Source organism: Equus przewalskii, chromosome 13 (assembly GCF_037783145.1).
Source record: "Equus przewalskii isolate Varuska chromosome 13, EquPr2, whole genome shotgun sequence".
In the NCBI taxonomy this organism is placed as follows: domain Eukaryota; kingdom Metazoa; phylum Chordata; class Mammalia; order Perissodactyla; family Equidae; genus Equus; species Equus przewalskii.
Window position 1 is genome coordinate 33,175,148 of NC_091843.1, and position 22,582 is coordinate 33,197,729.

Below are 22,582 nucleotides of genomic sequence, written 5' to 3' on the forward strand. Positions count from 1 at the left end.
ATTCAGTATTGTTAAGAAAATATTAGGGGTTCTCCTAAATCACTTGTTAGAAGAAGGAAACTATTCATTACGAAAAACTGGAGAGAAATTGGGCAGAGATGGCAGTTTGTACAGACATACCTCCCTAGCATTTAGTGCTATTTATACTGAATATTTTTTCACACAATTCTATAAAAGCCTGCACTGTTTCTCTTGTATACTTCTATTTTGTAGGAGGAAAAGAGGTTCTACTGACTTAAGCGCTGGTTTTGACACTGAGCCTTTACTGAAATACTACATCAACCAATTTTATCAGCACATGTGTACTCTTCTATATTCATAAAAACTTCCTCCTCTGAAACGGGCATGAAGTGGTTAGAGGCATGAAACTTTAACTGAGGAACAGCAGAGTTAGGAGGACAATTTGCTCTTTGATTGCTAAGCAACACCTGTAGCAAGGAGAGTTGCCACTGATATCCTGGCCTGTTTCTGGTCCACAAGAAAATATTTTACAAACATTTTTTGAGTTCTAGTTGAATCTCCTGATTCTACCCAGAACCACATCATGTTCCTAGTCTGAAAGTGCTAATGCAGATGGTCAAGTTCTCACCCGGCAAGGGAGAAAGCCTTTGGTTCTGTGCCTCAGTCCATCAGCAAGTAACACATATTTACAAGCTGCTTATAACATCACTACTTTCAACATGAGCTCCTGTGTGCAGGAAATGAATACCATGCCCTTATACTTCCCTTCTCAAATTAGCTAAGTCAGTAGACTTACCCCTCTTATGACAAAAGTCCCTTGTGCAAATGAATCAATAAGCTATTTATGTATGAAAATACTTTTAAATTGGAGACCAATATAAAAATACATGGTTTGGATGACGATCATTTTTCACCATCATGCTCTTCAACACTACATCCAACTAAAGCAAGAGCCTCCTAACTAGTTTCCCTGACTAGAATCTCTAGGTTCAGCTTTATCCTGCCTGTCACCACCTGTTACTGTCTAAAACTCAGCTCTGATAATGTCATTCCTCTGCTGAAAACTACAATGGCTTCATACCTCCCTGGGTTGCTGGGAGTGAACACAACGACACAGCATATGTAAAGTGTTTAGCAATGCTTTTACTATTTTGATTGTTCTGGTAATCATGATTCTAAACCCTTGGTGGGCTCCATTATTTTTAGTATAAAGTCCAAACTCTTACAAAACAGTACACCTTTTCCCAGCTCACCTCTAACCCCTCCTCTGCCATCTCCCAGCTCTGGGTCCCTGAGAAAGTGACTCAATATGTCTAAGCTTTGAGTTCTTCACATCTTGAAAAAAAGGGAGTGGGGGGCTGGCCCTGTAGCCTAGTGGTTAAGTTTAGTGCATTCCTCTTTGGGGGCCCAGGTTAGGTTCCTGGACATGGACCTACACCACTTGTGGGCAGCCATGCTGTGGCAGCGACCCACATACAAAATAGAGGAAGACTGGCACAGATATTAGCTCAGGGCAAATCTTCCTCAAGCAAAAAGAGGAAGACTGGCAACAGATGTTAGCTCAGGGTGAATATTCCTCAGGAAAAAAAGGGGGTAGAGGGCAGTTTAGGATGAATAATAGACTTACTTCATGAGGTTGTGCAGATTCAATGTGATAATGCGTAGGAAGTGTGGTCACCATTATTATTATAATTCCCTATCCATTCTCTTTCCCCTTTCACACCTATTTGCCTTTGTCATTCCTCTGCCTGGCATGCTCTTACTCTTCTTTCTTTGCTTGGCAAACCACTGATCTGCCAGGCTCAGCTCCACTGGCTCCCTTCCTTTCTGCAGTCTCTTTCTAGTCTTTCCTTCATCCTCCACCTCTCAATGAAGGCAGAAGTGCTGGCCTGCTCCTGTATTTATTACATGTTATTAACGTCTCTTCTGGTGCCTTGGGATAGAGACTGTGCTTATTTTAGGTGGTACTACCAGTGCTGAGCACAGTGCCTGCTGGCCCAGGAGAAGCACAGGAAATGTTCGCTGGGTGTTAAAAGATGATAGGAGCTTCTGAGTAGACATAAACAATTATTCTCAACATAGCTACTTACTCATAAAACCTCATATTATTACTGATGATTTTTTTAGGAATGTATCTCAACTATCCCAACCTCTCTTTCCAAAGTCTGGAGCTACGTTTTATTTCTCAGATTTAATTAACAAGTGATAATTACTCCGATTTGCAGGCCCCAGTGCCCAAAGGCTTTTGGAAAAAAGGTACAGTAATTCTGGATAAGCAACTCTGAATATAAATAAGCTTGAGGCTACCCAATATAATTAATTTCCTTTTTAATGATCCTTTTTATTTTAGAACTTAAAAAACACATTGATCTAAGTCTTATAAAACTTTTGGGGAAAAAAGCTGCACCTTTCATGACCAACTACCATTATCTTTTGGTACAGTGAAGTAATAAATTGATCTGTCACTTGATTATTACTGCTCACAACTTAGTACGGCCATGTTCATTACTCCAGAATGAATTACTAGTGACTTGAAATCTCAATGTACCCCAACGAGAAAGGCTCAGACCTCAGCCTCTGCTGGCACCAGCCATCTATTACAGCTTGACAAATTGACAGATTTGTAGGAGGGAGGCTGGCAGAGCACTGGGAAGCCTGTCCAGCAGAGGCCACGGGACTCATTCATTAGCGATTAGCGACGTCTATAAAACACCGAGAGCCTGCTTTCTGGCCCAGTAATTGAGCTGCTTGAGCTCTTTCTCACACAGTCCAGAATGTCATGTTGAGTCTTGACTTAAAATCCATACACAATAAAGTTTCTTGTGCATTGCACATTCCACTGGAGGAGTCTCTGATATGCCTTTCAGAGCCCTCAGTCCACATGGACTCTTCCGTGGTGCCTTCTGAGAAAACGGCCAATTCTGCAGGTTTTCTTTGCAGGGTGCAGAGAAACAGTTCCACTTGTGGTTTTAACCTTGTTCCTTTTGCGACCATTGAGAGTTTGCTGTATCAGCTGAGAAGCAGTGCATCTCCTGAGGGGCATGTCTTCAAGGCAGGGTTGGGGCATAGGCACCCATGTTCTCTGCCGTTTCCTCACGAATTGCAATTACTGAAGAAAGAGCATGTTCTAAGGAAAACAGCCTTGACAGAGGGGCCTCTTGCCACCTTTGTTTCAAGGGACAATGGATGGGGACTTGGGATTGATGTGACACTCTTTGAGAAGCAGAAGGAAGCAGATCACTTCCAGATGAGGAAAGTGGGGTGGGGGGGAGTGTTACTGAGGGGAGAAAACAGTAGCCTCCTCCTTTGTCTTTTGGAACCTGTAATGCAGAGACCCCCATGCCGTCATAGGGATTGCATCTGTTGTCCTGGCGTTTAAATGAGAGCCAGAGCTCTGTAAGTGCCAAGCAGTACTTTATAACCACAGACTGGTCCTGACGAACTCCAACAAAACATGAGCCTATTGCTGGGTTTACAAGGAGGTTTCATGTTGAGGCCTAGCATGCCGTGTCAGAAGGCTGAGTCTTGGTTCCACTGGACACAATGTGGTGACAGATTAGCATTATCTGTGATGGACTGAATCAGTGGAGTAACAGCATAGCAGCACTTATCTGCTATCTTTTATCTATTTGCTTCAGCTTCCAGTGTTAAATAATATTAACTTAGACTTGTAGGGTGTTTTAGAGTCTACAAGGGGTTCTGCAACAATGTTTCATGTTTATTTGACACTTACAATAACTCCAGAAAAGTAGCTCTAAATCTTCTGACAATGACCCATGGTAGGAAATTTATTTTCCCGTGTAACATTTCACTTGTGCATACATACATATATACATAGATAGACATATAGACACAGACACACACAGACAGACAGACACAGACAGACACATACACACACACCCACACCCACCCCAGAAGCAAAAGTTTCAGGAACAGCAATTGTGATGAATTCAGATATTTTCTTTCCTTTTTTTTTTTCACCTGCTAAATCAATTTCATAACCCAGTAATATGCCATGACCTACAATTTGAAAAGTGCTATTCTAAGTACATAGAGTACCAGTATTACCTCTAGTTTACAAATATGGAAAAAACGGCTAAGGCAGACAATATAGCACAGTGGATGGAGTCAGACAGATAATCCCAGCTGGATGACAGCAGGCAAGTCATCTGGTGTCTCTAAACCTGTTTCTTCACCTGTAAAACAGAAGCAATAATACCTACCACATAAAGTTTTAAGCCTGATTAAGTAAGATTAGGTGAGTAAATCTCACGTGAAATAATGGCTTAATAAGTGACAGCTGCTATGGTTCATGATGGGAGTCAAGGCAGTGGTGACGGTAGTGATAGAAGCAGCAGCAAGCACCAATTTAAAGCCGCACTGTTAGTTGGTGATGTCGTTTGCTACCCTGTCCTGGAACCTCCAGTGGTCTGTTTCTGCCTGGGGCGAGGAGTACTACCTCCTCCACTATATTTCAAGGGCTTCCATTACCCTGCCTTTCCGTATTTCTCTTCCTGTTATTCTTTCTTTCTTCTTTTTTAAAAATTATGAAATACTTCCAATCTATAGAAAAGTTCAAAAGATATCATGCACTTCTTTTCTATCACTTCCCTATAAGCACCTCTGGCATGACAGGAAGAGAGCCTCACAGGAAGTTACAGCAAACCCACCAGACGCGCTCTGCCTTCAGGAGCATCAACTTGCCCCTGGCCTGCCTGGCAAGTCCTCCCCTAACCATCCAAAGCCCACCTCCCTGCAAAGCCTGGTTCCGGACACTCCCCTAACTAGAGGCCACACAGAGCTCTCTCCTCTAAACCATTATGTTCACAGTCAATTCCACGGGACATTTCCACACGGACTGCTGCCTTTCTCACGAGTGCCCCGGGACTGCGGGCTGCATCATGATCTTGGAGCGCCTCCTCTGCAGCACACAGGCAGGTACTGGGGGCCCCCCGGTCATCACTTCTGAAAGTGGTTGAGTGAGTGGGCACCCAGGCTGCAATAAATAGCACTTTTCTTTGTACTACCCTCTTAGAAGCTCCAAGTTCTGGGGCCAAGAAGGATTAGCTGCAAATAAAGCTGCTGGAACTATACTTTTTTTTGGTGGCTAACCAGGCAAGTTTAGTTTCTCGGGTTGTTAATGTGGTTCCTTTCACCAACTTCAAATTCACCCTTAGTATATAATGGGGAGTGGGTGGGGAACCTCCGCCACCACTGGCTTCATCGAGTTTTCTGCTAAGTCAGACTGTGTGTGTATGTGTTGCCTGGATACCACCTGGACTTGGCGAGGACTTGGATGGTGCTGAGGAGGCCTCTGCTGAGGAAACCCAACAGAGCCACAAATATAGCTTTGCTGGGCTGCCCCGATGGCTGGCACCAGAACGAGAGTTTAAAATAAATTGTTCTGTGTACTGACTGGGGTCATGCTCACCAACCATATTGAACATCTTTCTGGGAATGGTTATCTAGTGAGAAGTCAGACGGGAAGCTCTGAATAATTGAGGGCTTATAATGGATACTTTCACACAGTGTAATCTTCAAGAGAACCCTTTGAGGCAGGTAGGTAAAACTATCACTACCATTTTACAGATGAGAAAACCGAGGCACTGAGAAGTTAAGTAATTTGCCTGAGGTCACACAGCTATGGAAGGGCAGAGCCAGGAGAGGAACTCAGTGTGGCTGCAGAGCCCACACCACAGCACTCTGCTGCTCCCACACGACTAAGGGTCAGTTCAGCCTAGGCTAAGAGAGGCATTCTTTGTCCTCAGAAAATTCAACCAAAAATGAATATACAGAGCAGTTACACACTTGAGCCTGTGGGGGGAAAAAGTAGTGGTTATACTAGAAAAAAAAATGCTGTTCCCTCATTCACCAACCAAATTACTAAATCGGAAGAGAGAGAGAAAGAGAAAGCATTTATGTCTATGAGAATGATACAGGACTAAATACTGTTACTTCCCCCTTCTTGTAGTGAAAATGGTTTCCTGCTTGACAAAATCATGAAAATGATGAAATATCCTCAAATATGACGGCATTCCATTTGTAGTTGGCTGGCACAGCCAGAGAGCTGCTTCCTAATAATGAAAGAGTGAGTAAGATCAAGAGAGAAGAGTGAATTAAAAGAAAAAAAGGAGGAGGGGCCAAATGGAAACCATGCCAAAATGATTTCTATAGCCCCCTCAAAAAGACAATTATGGCCACACGTGTATCCACCCAGGCTGCACTCCTCCCATCCAAGGATATGAAGCTCTGTGAGTAACTACCAATGTCTTCCCTGCTTCTGATGAAATGTATAAACTGTGTTTCAGGCGGGTAAACATCACTGCTAAGATGTTAAGTACTGCTCAGTATCATATACATACATCAACTTTAGCAACCACTTACAGAGGCCCACTTGGTGTTAAAACTCCTTCAGGAAAAGGGATTTGGGTGAATGCAGAAAAGTTAAGGTACCTCTTACCCCTCTGCATATACCTTGTAGTCTAAAGTGGAGATTGTTCTAAACTCTGAGTGTGCAACCAGCTCTGTCCTACTCTGGTTTCCTCTAATCCAACACCACTACCTGTTTAAAACCCCCCAAAGGCTTCTGACTGTTTTTAATTTGAAGCTAAAAACCCTTGGCATGGCCTACAAGATCCTGCATGATCCAGAAGACCTCTGCAAGCCCATCTCCACCATGCCCTTCTCTGCTCGTTGATCTCTGGGCTAAGCCTCTTTAGGCCTGGATGCCTTCCTTCAAAATGCTGACCCCCCTACCGGGGAGGCCCTGCAGCCCCTCTTTATCTGGATCTCTCTTACTTTTCACTCTCATTTCCTCAGAGAGGTCTTTCTGGACACCCCATGCTAGGTCAGGTCCCTCGCTATAACTCTAATTCGTCGTTCTCCTTCCTGCACTTACTGAATTACATTATTATTCACGGAATTGTTGTTGTCTGTCTCCCTCACTTACTGGAGGCTCCGAGAGGACAGGGATGGCATTAGCCTCCCTCAATGCCACATCCCCAGTGCCCAGCACAGTTTGCCCGTATCAGGTGTTGAGGGGAAAAAAAAAACAAAAGAAAAAGAAAGAAAGAACACGTGGATGCTTTGAGAGGCCACCTTCCTCTAAGGATCTCAAGGCTCAGCTGCACTAAATGCCTGGTTTAAACTTTCATGTAACCTACTGGTGTCTTAGAGCCTTTGCCAAGCTGGGGACAGTGGTAGGGGGAGTGGCAAGAGCAGTACACCCTGACACTGATGGCACATAACAAACCCGGCGGCTCTCCTTGGCCACACTCTAATCTGGAAGGGATGAAAGCCATAAAATAGTCACAGGGTATAATTCTCATTATTATATGCATTACCTAATATACAGTATGCTATAGCATAAGCTCACAATATTCTACCAGTCTCCTTCTGATACACTTAAATCTTCTAGGATAGTGTCTCTCAAGTCTTACTTTTTCTTTTCTTATCTGTTTATTTCCTGCTTGCCTTTGAGGATTATTATGAACGTCATCAATAATAACAGCAACTGACATGAACCGAGAACCTACTGTGTTAGGCAGTAAGCACTCCATCAGCAATCTCATTTGATCTTTACAATAACCCTATGAGGTAAGTTCCATCACTATCCCACATGAAGAAGCTAAGGCTTGGAAAATTCAGAAATTTGCCCAGGGTCACATATCAAATAAGTGGTAGGGCTGGAATTTGAAGCCAGGCAGTCTGCAACCTGATTTCACAGCTGTTGCTCTTAAATGCTCTAGTACTATGCAGTATATACTCTGCCACTTTATCTCACTTGCCTCTCTTTTCTACGTAGCCTAATCTTAAAGAGATCATGAATAAAAGGAGAACCTGATTATTTTTAAAAGGATGTTTTGAAAGCAAACAAGGATATTAGGCTTATCTCTACACTCCAACAGTATAAAATCCCTAAGCTTTTCTATTGGTAGGAAACTAATCTGGGTCATGGGAATGATTGGAACCCCTCTGGAATAGGCCAGCTTTCAGTAACAACAAGAATTACACTTTTGCTGCTAAGCTGCGTGGTTTTCCTAAATTAGTCACAGTTGTTTAGAGACTAACAACAGGCAAACCTGATTTCTATTTGCTTTACACTGTCTCAGTTACTTGGTTTTGGAATAGTCTTAGGCACATGGAAGGCACATCCCTTCAAACTAGGGGTCAATTGATTAGCTCTCCCCTCTCTGGGCCTGCAGCCATATTCTGGGTCGCAGTCTACAGTCCCGGATGGGGAAGAACAGCGCTCACCTACGAAAAGACCTGCAGACAAGCTGGCCCAGGGAACCCTTCTTCCTGGAAAATTACTTAACTATTTCAAATTATATAACAATCCATTCTAAAGTCCAATGTAACTATCATTTTCAGAGCATTTTACAGTTTTAAAAGTCATTTCACATTTATTATCACTGATTTATTTATTTTGAAGCTTATGTTCTCAAATCTAGAGAGAGAGCCAGAGCATAAAAAGAGGAGGTATAAAAGCTGCATATATGCATGCCAACCTGACGTCACCAAGTGCTGCGAATGCACGCGTTTCTGTTGGTGGCAGCACTTCCATCAATGGCTCAGCCTATCACCTTTAGGCTAACACTGTCAAAAAAGGCAGGCCATGGAGAAGTTGCCTTAGGACTTTCTACCCAAAGAAGGAGGTACAAGGTGACAGATGCCAACAGTACAGCATTTATTTTTCAATTACCAAATATTTTTGAGTGCCTGTTATGTGCCAGGGACTGCTTGAAGTGCCATGGATGCAGCAGTGAACAAAACAGACACCCTCCAAAATTCCTTGCTTTATGAAGCATACATTCTTTGGGGGTAGCACAGACAATAAGCAAATAAAATACATGGTGGAAAGGGAGCACTGGGGGACTGCTTGCAATTTTAGACAGGGTGGTCAGGGAAGATGTCAGTGAGAAGGCATGCACTAGCAACCTGAAGGAGAGAAGGAAGCAAGGCACATGCATGTTTGGGAAGAGAGCTACAGAAGGGCAAACAGCAGATGCAAACGCCTAAGGGAGGAATGTGCGTGGCATGTTGGCAACACCAAGTGAAAGTCAGTGTACCTGCCGCAGACTGGCAGACAGGAAAGAAGTCAAACAGGCAAAGGATTTGGGGGCCGCAAAGCCTGTAAGACTTTTGCAGGCCACTGTAGGAGCTTTGTTCTCCACTGAATGAGATTAAAAGCAATGAGAAAATTCTGATCAGAGGGATGACATAATATTAGTCACCCCTCTCTGTAGACTCAGAAAGGTCTCAACTATTAAGACTTAAAGGCTCAAATTCCATGGGTTCCTTAACTTTCAAAGAGAGATATAAGAACTTTACAAACTAGCATAAAGCCCAGAAAGAGAATTCAAGACATGCAAAAACCAGAATACAGCACTGTTCATATTTATTTGAGTACTAAAACGCGCTGGGCACTGTGCCTTTCACCTACGTCTACGCTAACATGGTAGGTCTCTGAAACCATTGCACATTTTCCCCTTAGTCATCGTGCTGACACTGGGCAGCCTGGCAGAAGAACAGAATGCTTAATCAAACCTGCACTGGAGGCCTAGTGTAAGTAACAGCTCCTGGGTGCTAGTTACCAGTCACCCAAAAACAGCACCAATATTAAACATGTTGACTAAACATTTATAAAGCCCATTGAATTTAACCATCTTAACAATCTTTAGTTAAAATAAACAGCAGTCTTCTTAAAGCCAGATTCATATGACTAGTCCCATTTTGCAGATGAAAGAACAGGGACAAAAGGAGCCAAATCAAAGGTTAAGGAATTGGCCCTTCGCCACGTGGTTTAGCTCCAAAAAGAACAGCGGCTCTGAGACTGAGCAGTCAGAGGTCTTCACTTCCTATGAAATGCAAACCTCGTTTCTGCTTCTATGGAAATGACCATAATCCCTTCTGGAGGGAGAATCAGGATTCCAAATCCACAGACGGGATCAAGGGAAATGTTACAGTGAGAGAGATTCACAGATTGGTAGAGGAAGAGAGAGAGAGAAATACGCACACACGTGCGCGCACACACACAGAGCCTGGGTAATGTCTCCTTTCATGGAGATTTTTAAAATAAGGGAAATAACCCATCTCCCTGGCATATTTTTGAAAAGAAGTGTACTTTCACCCCAAAAAGGAAACAGACAGAAAAATCACATTCCTTGCCATAAGTCTGAACCAAATTGAGAGGCTAAGGTTGAAAAAACTGACTTTATTTCAAGGCCCAATGTACCACAATGACTGGAATTTATAAACCTACATGGGCTATCACAGAACTTTTGAATTACATGTGGATAGTCAATTAATAGAGATAAACAATTATTTCAAGATATCATGAAAGTTCATGGCTCTTCATGTACAAGAGCTGACACCCCATGGAAAAGTTCTGGAGATCAATTACTACTACCAATGAAAGACGAAATCCCAGATCTCTAACTTCCATAAAGAATACCTGAACACAACACCGACATTCTATATGTTTATATATCTGATGCTAAAGATAGAATTCTTTAAAAAAAAAAAACCACACTTTCCACAGTCTGCAAAAGTCAGAAAAAGACCTAAGTGGATTACACCTTAATATATCTCCCTACTCCTGAAGCTCTGTGCCAACATCTCCTAGCTCCTTGCTGAACTAAATTATCTCCTAAAATTTCAATGTAAGTTCAAGCCCAGCTGAAACAACAGTTTATCTTATTTATACATACAAAATACCTGTGTTTATATATAGTGATACATGTTAGAATAAGGAGTGAACATACAAATCCTTCTATTCATTGCCTTAATCACAAAAATAGATTCATCAGGGAATTATGCCAACGGAGTTCTTACTTTAACACACACAAGGCAAAACCTGATTTATCCTCTTCATAGGCAGCACAAAACTGGAAAGTCACTGAATTCTGCTACCTTGGAAGCAGATTATAAAACAAAGCACACTGTCGACAAACAGGAACTAGAGATCCAAAGTGAGAAAACCAACGTATCATTAACCAGAGAATAGCAGATAGTGCCTGGGAACAGAGACACCAAACAATTCAAACAGTGGAGTTAAGACTTGGGCCCCTGATCCACCCATCATTCAGGCTCTCATTGAGTGTCATTCACAAAGCCCAAACCCAATACTTTTCAATGGGCAAGTCAAAGTGTTTAATGACAAAGTTCTGGAATTCTTTCAATTGTGCAGACATCAAAGCCTGACATCTTAGCTGTTGTCATCTTGCTTTGCCAGGTTCATCAGGCAAGGTAGGTGAAGAATGCCAAGCTGACGGCAGTGGAGACGGGGAAGAGAATTGCTATTTAGGCTAAAGAAGCGCTTCAAGGACACAGTGGTGCACAATTCCAGTAGAAAAGCCATCAATAACCAACTTGAGCAAACCAATCTGAATGGCACATAAATCCGCAGAGATGAAACAACTTAATGAACACCAGATCCTCAAGTAACTTCAAACTCCTCACCATGGCCCATGTGACCTGACCCCCATCTCCCTCTCCAACCTCCTGTCACTCCATTCTGCCCTCACTCACAGCTCCATCTACCCTGGTCTTCTGCATGTTCCTAAACATACCACGTCTGCTCATACCCAACACTGACTGAACAAGCTGCCATGCAAGCTGCCATGTCCGCTTCTAGCACTGGGATGCAGCTGTGAATCAGACCAACAAGATCCCCGCTTTGGATATATTGGCATTACATCTCAATTGGGCAGACAGATAATACACAAATACATCAGTAAGAAAGTCAGACTGTGAAAGAGCCAAGAAAAAATTAAACAGGAGCATGTGATAAAAACTGGTGAGGAGGACAAAAGCCTCTCCAAAGTGGAGATGTGTGAGCCAAGCCTACTCATCAAAGAGTACAGACTAGAAGTCTGCAGATCAGGAGAAGACTACAAATCACACACGCAAACACAGAGGCAATAAGAGGTCATATCTTCAACCACAAACATCAGCGACGCCTGCCTGAGACCTCTTTAAAAGTTATATTCCAGAGGAGTTCACTTCCTTTTCCACAGGAATTCTGAAGTCTGTATCAACAGCTGTTTAGTACAATTGGAAGCACTGGAATCCTTGCCACCCCATGGTTTCCCACACAGTGATGAGAACGTCCTGTGACTTCTGGCTGCTCCCCCCATCCCGTCCATCTCTGTGGTCTCCACCCAGTTAGGAAGTGGCTCCTCCTGGAAATGTGTCACTAATAGATCTACTGCTCAGCCTTGCAAACAGAAGGCTACCTTCCAGAAATTTACATAGGAGATAACCACACCACAATCCTGTTGACATGTGCCAGCATGTGGTTGGGTTCTTAAAAAGTTAGGTAATCTTTAAACAAGGGCAGGAAACTAACAAAAGAGAAACCCTTTAAAAAGACTGCTTGTGTTTGGAAAACTTGAAAAGAGAAAGAAGCAAGGTTTAGAGAGTCCTACTACTCTATGAAAGGTCAGGATTCGGAATTCACTACAAAAATGTCAGAAAATCACTTCTACTTGCACTCACCAAAAAGAGTCTTCTCTCTAAATTGGTATTGAAAGATAAAAATTGGTGCTTAAAAAAAACAAATAGCAAGTGGCTTCAAGAAATAATTAGTACATCATTTCTATACTTTACTGTCTCATAAAGCCCCAGTGCAGCTAAAAGTTCTTCAGACTCCTGACCCACTGACGACAGGATGCCTGCAGTTGTACCTCAGCTATCAGATGAAACAGTATGTGGCCATGAGTTGGGGGTCTGAACCACACTGGTCAGCCAGGCACAGGCAGCATCTTTGGACATGCACATCCATGCAACTCCCACAAGGACCATGCACTATAGGGCTATGATACCGAGCTACACATGCTACACACACTACACACACACACACACCCCTGGGTATACACTCCCTTAAACATATACACACCCAAGTATGACTCCCCTGTCCCCAGTACACGTATAGAGGTAAACCTATGAAATAAAATGCTTCTATCTTCCTTAAAACCGAATCACTAAATGTCATAAAATGTCAGTTTGGTCCTTAGGGTAGTGGCCATTTTTAAATAGCTATCCTTTGTTCTTTCTTTTGGTGCAATCATTAAGAAAAAACCTAAGATAAGTGTTTTTAACTGTATGTTTTTGTATTGTAAGTGAAAAGTGTCCACTGTGCAATAATAATTGAAAAATATAGAAAAACACAACATAGAAATCACCCATAATTCCACCAATCAGAAATAATTAAATTTCACCCAATGTTTTAAGGTATATATGTTATTTTCAATGCTTTTCCCAGGCATACACACACACAGACACACACACACACTTGCATTTTAAAACAACCTGGAATCATATTGCAGGCATGTAGTTTTATAATCTGTTTTTACTGCTTTACTATGAACTTTTCAAATATTACCTATTACCTTGTTCAACATATTTTTGAGTGTATAGTATTCACTGTATGGATATTCCATAATTTATTTTAAAAATCCCCTATTACTGGACATTCAGATTATTTTCAATATTTTGTTTCTAATAACACTGCCGTGAACCTATATGCACATAAATGCTTTTGGACATGTTTCTTTCTCCAGAATAAATTGAAAGAAATGCAATTTCTGGTTGAAAGGGTATAAGTACTTTTAATACATATTACCAAACTCACCTAGGAGAGCTGTATCAATTTACACTCCCACCTAGAACATTTTAGCATGCCTGTTTCTCTGGACCCTACGGCGTTATTATTTTGAAATTTTTAATAAGTAGTAAATAATATCATGCCTATCTCATTTTAAGTTGCATTTCTTTGATTAGCAATGATACTGAACTTTTTCCAAATGTTTATTGATCCAATTACTTTGTTAACGGCCCAGATATAACAAATAGTCTCCAGCAAAGCATACGAAAATTAACAGGTAAATAATAAGACATATCAGGCAAGGATGGCAGCTTATTTCTATGTTTAAAAAAACAAATACAGCTCTACATCTATTAAAGTATTCCTGTACTTATAATCCATTTATCTCTCATGAAATTTAATGAGGAAGAAGAATACTGCTGAGGTATCAAATCCCTCTCTCTCTGAAGCCGGGCAAGGGTGAATTTCCCTGGCTTAGTATTTGGTGCAGGAGTACAGTGGGGTCTACTCAGAGCCACAAATGAAGACGGCTGAGAGGGAAATGATGCTAAACTCCCCTTCTACCTCCTGACCTGGTTTGCAAGGTCCACAAAGGTAAAGACCACATCTGTCTTGTTCTTCAATGTATGCTCAGTATCTGGCAGGACAGGTGCTTAATAAATATTTGCTGGGGCTATTTTCAGGCTGATGGCCAAGGAACTTGAAGGGATCAAGCTTTAGAAGATCAGCCCCACTGATTTCAATATAGCCCACGCATCCCAGCGCGTACTGTGGCACTTGAGGCATCACATAAATGCCTGTGGCTGCCACAGAGGCCAAAAAAGGATCGCAGTACAGGGAAGCTGTAATGACAAAGTGAGGAAGAGAGGTGAAGAGGTTCTGAAAACTATCCAGTGCTGTGCAAAGTGCGATGATGAGGAGGAGGAGGAAGAGAAGGAAGAGGATAAATTTAAATACAGGCCTCCAAGAGGCAGGCTTGATGAGAACATGCAGAGAATGTTCCAGTGAAGCAGGCCTTGATAATAAAACAAGCCTTCTGCTCTGGTATTCCATGAGCTGTGCACTGAGTCTGTCTCCCTGGAGCCCGGGTGGGCGATGCAAAAGGCACAGAGTGTAACTGGGCCACAAAGTCCTAAGGACCGACTTTTAATTGTGGGCCATGGCTGTTGGGCTTATTTATTGTACAAGAGTTCTTCTTTATAGATTTTTCTCTCTGTCTAGAGTGTTCTGCAGCTTCTCTAGATTGTGTATTTGTGTGGACTTAGTTTTATTTCTCCTTTTGGAATTTGCTCTGACTAGTGAATCTAATGTTTCAGGTCTTTCAATTCCAGGTCCAGCAGGAAGTCAGCAATTAGCAGAACTAAGCACTGCTGTGCAAGCTTTATTAGGATCAGCATATTGAGTTGGGAGAGAAAAAAAAATTCCTATGATAAGAACTTGTCTAGGAGAGTTAAAAAAAAAAAACAACATGCATTTTCTGCATGTTTGGCAGCCAATGTTGAGATCTTTGGTGAAGGTGAACCTCTGAAAACTACTGAGGTGACGTAACTAGGAAGACCTGACAGAAGATTCATACTCTGGTAAGACTGGAGTTTTCCGGGGAGGAGCCCCATGCTGGAGGTGCGGGAAGGGGAGAGGAGAGGGTGGATGAAGGCTTATGCAAGCTGGAAGGGACTGTGCCTGCACCAGGAGCAGAGCAGTCTCCCTACCCACAGGCCAACTGAGTGGTTCTCTGCCAGGGACAGAGAAAGGCTTAGAGGCTTGTGCCCTTGACTCGTGGTTCTGCTGTCTCACAGCTCTCTATGCCACTCAGAAGCAAAACCGCCACCAACCTACCCATCTATATATAACATATAGTCTCAATTATGAAAAATGTCAGTAATCACTAGGAGAAAGCCTGCTGGAGGCTACTGCTGCTCCTGGTTATTGTTCCACACTCTCCAGACTCCTGTACTACCAGCGCCACTACAGCCCACCCCACCCCCAAACTAGAACCTGTTGCCATGGTAGCTGTCTCCCCCCCTCTTAGGAAGGGCACACTCCAAGCCATTATGAAAATAAAAAGCTTTTATGTTTCATGACCGCCTCCCCTCCAGCTCTCTCTCTGTCTTGTCCAGTTAAATTCTGGGTAATGCACACAGCAGAAATTGAAATGTGGGCATTTCAATTACAGCAATGACAAAAAAATTAATAGTACAGTTTCCAGACAGAGGAGGGGTAGGAAACAACTGTTCAAAGCAACAGTGTGTCTGTTTGGGTTAGAGAAAGGGGAAAAAAAGAATAAAAAGAAAAGTAATTAAAGAAAGACATTCTCTGAAGAACATTAGATCTCACAAACACCAAGCACTGTCTGGTGGGATGCTGAGGAAAGGGGAAAGAGAAAAATCAGTAATGGCGAGGCCTGATGAGAAAGAGTTCCCCAAAGGGCTGAGAAAACAATCCCCTTTTGTTAACAGAAACCAAAGGAAGGAGTGAGAACTGTCTGGAGGCCCAGCCAAAGACATATTTGAGGACTACTCCCCTGGAGAGAAAATGAGAGTGGTGTGTAAGTCACAACTCTACATCATGGGACTTGTTGGTACCTAGCATCGAACATGAAATGAAAAATAATGCGAAAGAAATGAGGAATGTTATACCAGGATTGGAGCAATTTTCTGTATTGTCTTTATCTCTAAAAATGCATCCTTCCTGCCAATACTCATTCTCATCTCTCATAGCTCTGTCGTGATTGCCCACAAATGAGGTGTCCTGGCGCACGACTCACTCCCAGGGATGCTTCCAAAGGGAGGAAAGCATAGACCTCTATTTAAGTCCAGAAAACGGAGAAACATGTAGCAACTCACATGCAGAAAGGAGAAGCAAGGGAGCAGCTTAGGAAAGTCAAGCCCACACCTCAGTTGTAGAGATTTCATTTCCGGCCCAGAAAGACAATGGAATCACTAAGGTGACTGCCAAGCAGTGCCTATTCTGTTTGTACGACCAAAATGTAAAGCTGGAAGAGGGCTAACTTCCAAACTCAGGCCACTGGAGGTGATTAGGGCTAAAATCAGAGGTGATGATAAGAACAACAAATGATGTTCAGCTCTAAAATGCCACATCTAATGGTTATCAGTCTAAACCCGCTTTCACAACAGAGAAGTTTAAGAAGAAAATCTGCACCATCCAGCTTGCTAGTATGGTACCAGGACTTATGGTGCCAAGGGCAAACTAATGACAGGAGCTTCATTCACTACTTTCTAACGTGGGCCATGGTTGTATGGTTCTTATTTATTGTTCAAAGAGTTCTTCTTGGGGCCGGCCCAGTGCTGTAGTGGTTAAGTTCGCACACTCTGCTTTGGTGGTGGTGGGGGGGGTGGTTTGCAGGTTCAAATCCCAGACACGGACCTAACCACCACTCATCAAGCCATGCTGTGGTGACATCCCACATACAAAACAGAGGAAGATTGCCACAGGTGTTAGCTCAGGGAGAATCTTCTTTAAGCAAAAAGGGGAAGAAGACTGGTAGCAGATGTTAGCTCAGAGCTGATCTTCCTCACCAAAAGTAAATAAGTAAGTAAATAAAAAAGTTCTTCTTTATAGATTTTCTCTTTGTGTAGAGTGTTCTGCAGCTTCTCTAGGATATATTTGTATGGACTTAGTTTTATTCTTCACTTGGGAAGTTGGTGTGATTACTGAATCTGATGTTTCGTCTCTCTCAATTTAAGAAAGTTCTCAGCCGTTCTCTCTTCAAGTATTACCTCTTCCCCTTCTCTTTAGTTACACCTTCTGGAATTCCTACAGATATATTGCAGACCTCATTCTATCTTCCATGTCTCTTCAAATATTTTGCATTTCATTATTTCTCTGGACTGGGTTACGGCAATTTTCTAAGGTCTATCTTCCTGTTCATTAAGTCTCTCATCAGCTTTGTTTAGTCTGATATTTATTTCATCAACTGAATTTTTAATTTTAATGATTTTTTATTTCTATATGTTCTATTTGGTTATTCCAATCCTGCCTGTTTTTTGGTTTTAATCACTTCTTTATGGTTTTAACTATTTTAAATGTAATCATTTTATGGTCTCTGTGGCATTTTTCTATTATTGTTTTATTAGTTGGAGTTCATGGGTTTTGATATTCTTGTACGTTGCTTCTACTGACTCTAGTTGATGGTGGATTGTTTCCTTGTGTGTTTATAATTTTTAACTTATTAGAGAGGAGCTTTATTTATGGAAGCCCTAGGCAACACAGGTTGAGTACATATTCTTCAGCTAGTACTCAAGGAGCATCACTGAGTGACATTGGTAGAATAAATTTAAATGTGGTTACAAATTTCCTTACAGATCCCAGGCTGAGATAGAAAAATAAATTCTCTGTGCTGGAAAGTAGATTTAAAAAAAAAAAAAATCTAGTCCACATTTTCAATGAGGGTGAAGCCTGTCAAAGATCCCTGATTAAGGTAGGGGTCTCAGTTCTAACTCCTTCCACCTACAAGTGGTCCTCAGGTCTCATCACCACTCCCACATGATTTTAAAACCCAAGTTACCTGACACAAATAACCTTACATTCCTCTACTCACCACTCCCTGCCTGCCTAGGATAGCTACATAGTCAGCAGGCCCTTATTAATTGATTTCCTAGGGAAATGTAACTTTTGCTTGATTTACTATTTACAGCTGATGAGAATTCGGACTCTGTGAAGATAGATTTCAACTTCAGTTGAAATTGAAAAGTTTGCAAATTACTTTTGTCTGGTAGAGATGCAAATAATTTCTGTCCAGCAGAAAAGATAATCTCAAAAGTTATGGTTTTATTGCCCTGTAGGACATTAACCAGTCAGCCCTGGTGGTCAAGTGGTTAAAATCTGGCACTCTTACTGCCGAGGCCTGGGTTTGTTTCCTGGTCAGGGAACCACACCACCCGTCTGTTGGCTGTCATACTGTGGCAGCTGCGTGCTGCTGTGTTGCTGAAAGCTATGCCACTGGTATTTCAAATTCCAGCAGGGTCACCCATGGTGGACAGGTTTCACTGGAGCTTCTAGACTAAGACAGACTAGGAAGAAGGACCTGGCCACCCACTTCCAAAAAAATTGGCCATGAAAACTCTCTGAATAGCAGTGGAGCATTGTCTGATATAGCGTCCAAGGTGAGAGGATGGAGCAAAAAGACCAGGCAGAGTTCTGCTCTGCTGTACACAAGGTTGCTGGGAGTCCAAATTGACTCAACAGCACTAACAAAAAGAATATTAACCACTTTTATATCTAACTTAGTGATCTTATTTTTAGCATCCTTTCTTTCACTGACTATGTAAATAAGTCTCTTCAATTCTCTTTTGAATCAGCATTATATTTCTACTGGTAGCTTCATAAATCTTTGACATGTGGTCATTCTATACCTTTACAAGTCATATCTTGAAATTTTTTCAAAAATTATATACTAACATTAGCTCTATTTATTGAGAGTCTATTAAGTTTAAGGCAATGTGTTAATTTCCTTATATATGTTATACTATGAGATTCAGTTCCCATGAGGGAGGGGTTATTATTTCAATTTGACAGATGAGGGAACTGAGGCTCAGAGAAATTGAGTAATTTGTTCAAGGTCAACGAGCTGAGAAGCAACAGCCATGATTCAAACCGAGTCCTTGCGCTCTTTTCTCTTCATAATATAATGGGTTGAATATTCTTTTCCTCTAACATCTACCCATGGGTGTTGATACTGCAAGGAGTTGTTCCTTTCCTTTTCTGATAAAATGGTCCATCTAATGTAGATTAAAGCACACTAGCTTTTGAGGGCAGATAATTCAATCTGTTGTTTCACATTGACCCTAGAGTGACCTAAACCCCCTAGTGATTATTCCTGTGAACTGGTTTTAAGTCAAACTTGAACTCACCATTAAGCGCAAAGTAATTGCAAAAAATATAACAAAATCAAAAACTAAAAAAAAAATCACCTTTTGGTATTATTAAACTCAGATTGGAAATTGTATGCTTGGAAGAAATTTCTTTTTAAATATCACAACAGGTATGCTATCCAATGTAAAGATCAAGGAAGACTATATGGTTTCAACCTTAATGTTATAACTTATGGTCAAATATACCAAGCACACTTCCAGAACAAGAAGAATTTAAAGGGAACTTAAAATGAGAATTTTAAGCTTTGAACTCCAAATTATTTAACTAGACAGGATCTCAAATTTTTAAAAAAACTTTGAGAAAAGGTTATAAAGGAACAGCTTTTCTGAACAGTAAAAAATGTATGGAATTCTGAGAAGTTAAGAACATGAGTTTTAACCACATTTTTTTTAAAAATTGGCATTCTGCAAAAATCAATTTTCTAAAATCTCCAGAATTTTATAATCTCTACAAAATATGTTCCACTGAAGGTTTCGTCAAACCAAATACGTTGGAGATATTTGAACCAAAAAATCTTAGATGTCAATAGGTGACAGAGGAGCAATTTGCAAGTTAGTTCTGCTTTGATAGAATTCGTCAAATTCTCAGATACTACTTCTATAGAATGAGGTAAATTTGCTTTAATAAACCCACAGAGAAAATTCTTCTAATTCTTACCTTATAATCAGGTATACTCCTCTTAAGAGGTGGCTGGAATGAGCGTATTTATTAGAAGGCTATTTTGTAATTTTCATTTTAGCTACGACAGTGGTTCTCAAGGCCTGGTCCATGAACTCCTGGGAGATGTCCAAGACCTTTCCAGGGATTCCATGAGATGCAAAAACAATGGCTGGTAAAACTGATGGTGCCTTAGCATGAATCTAGGCAGTGGCACCAAGCTGCACCAACAGTCATTGTATTTTTCACAAACACAAAATCACAGGTTTAAAAAAAAAAAAAGCCCAGTTTTACTTTAAAATACCCTTGACAAAACAGTAAAAATTATTATTAATTTTACTAAATCTTGATCTTTTAGCACACATTTTTTTATACCATAATGAAATGGGAAATCTGCATAACACACTCTGCTGTATACCAAAACTGACTCAAGGGAAAGCAGTTGTACAACTGTTTGAGTTGCAACTAAACCTCTTTTTTCGTGAAACACCATTTTAACTTGAAAGAACAAGTGACAAACTATGCCTATTCAGACTTGGGGATTTGGCAGACATTTTCTCAAAAATGAACCAAGTGAGTCTGTCACTTCAAGGAAAACGACCGACAGTATTTGTTGCAATGATAAAATTCATTCTTTCAAGCAAAAAAGTATAAGTTTAGAAAACTTGCATCTGCCCCAAAAAGCTTGTCGGCTTCCCAATACTTAATGACTTTTTAAAATAAGATTAGTGGTGATATTAATAAATGTGATTTTTTAAACATTGTATGATGAAATGTGTCCACAGTGGAAGATCTGTATAACTCCCTGAACCAATATTTTCCAAATGACCAATGTATGGTAAAAAACAAAAAATCATGCACGGGTAAAAGATCCATTCAAAGTGCAAGGTAGGCCGCTAAGTTCTAATGTAATCATGCATGAAAAGTTTATTGATATGATTTTGTTTTCCACATTGCAATAAATCTTTAAGAAATTACCATTTGTTGAGTTTTGTTGTATTAACAAAAAATAATAACCAAAATTGCCTGAAAAGGTTATTAAAAATATTTCTTCATTTTCCAACTACCTATATGTGTACGGTCTGATTATTTTCATATCCTTCAACAACAAAACATATAGCAAAAGGTTGAATAAAGAAGAAGATATTATTATTTAGTTACCTTCTATTAAGCCAGCCGTTAAAGATATTTACATGAGGCCGGCCTGGTGGCCAAGTGGTTATTGTTAAGTTCATGTGTTCTGCTTCGGGGGCCCTGGGTTCACCAGTCTGGATCCTGGGTGCAGACCTACACACTGCTCATCAAGCCATGTTGTGGCAGCATCCCACATATAAGAATTAGAATGACTTACAACTAGGATATACAACTATGTACTGGGGCTTTGGGGAGGAAAAAAAAAGAGGAAGATTGGCAATAGGTGTTAGCTCAGGTCCAATCTTCCTCATCAAAAAGCCTACCTTAAAAAAAAAAAAAGACTTACAAAAATGTAAAATAATGCCATTTAATGAATTCATAAATAAATCTTTAAAATTTTTTCTGTTTTAATTTCTAATACTGTCAATATAGACAGATATAATCCATATGAACAAAGGCTGTTGGGGCCTTTAAATATTTTTATGAGTGCAAAGAGGTGCTGAGACCACAGTTTTAAAAATGCTGAGCTAAGAAGATTAGTACCTTGGATGGCGCTTCCTTTGGGAATGATAAAAATGTCTTGGAATTAGACAGAGGTGATGATTATGTAACATGGTCAATGTACTAAATGCCACTGAACTGTACACTTTAAAGTGGTTAATTTATATGATGTGGATTTTACCTCAATAGAAAAAGAGTGCTGAAAAACTACTATAATGCTTTGGAACCACAAATCTAGAGTCCAGTTGATCCGGCACAGTCCCCTTTCACAGAATGAAGACCAAGGCGCAGGTACTACCCACCATGAGATTACCTCAGTCTAAAATTCACTTAGGTTTTTCTGCTTGGCACGAAATTTAAGTATTTCAGGAAACCCGTCCTTGGAAATAACAAAGACCATGACAAAGTTTTTACAATTTGGCCCAAACCCCTGGGTTTTATGATCTCCATGTCATCTCAGACAAATAAATCTAATCATCTGTCATCAGCCAACACAACAGTCATCTGCTTATCTGTCCACCCTAAGTATATAGTGCACGCTGCACGCCATACTGTGATAGGTCCTGGGCACAAAAGGGTGAGCAGAAATCACAGGTGGTCCCTATACTCATAGGACTCAGAGTTGAGTGGAAACATAAAGTAAAGAAAATATGCTCCATGAAGGAAAGGTGTACAATGTCAGAGCATGTAAAATAGGGGACACTGACTAAACTGAAGACTAGCTGGGGAAGGAGTCCCTGAGGACCAGTAGCATTAGCTTCACTTGGGAGAGTGTCAGAAATGCCAGATCCCAGGCCCCTTCCTACCTGAAGAGCAATCTGCATTTTA

At 41.0% G+C, this 22,582-nt stretch overlaps 1 protein-coding gene across 5 annotated transcripts in view; it reads right to left on the reverse strand.

The window, feature by feature from the left end:
• ARHGAP26 (Rho GTPase activating protein 26) overlaps positions 1-22,582 on the reverse strand; it is a 424,946-nt gene that overhangs the window by 113,417 nt on the left and 288,947 nt on the right. The window lies entirely within an intron of this gene.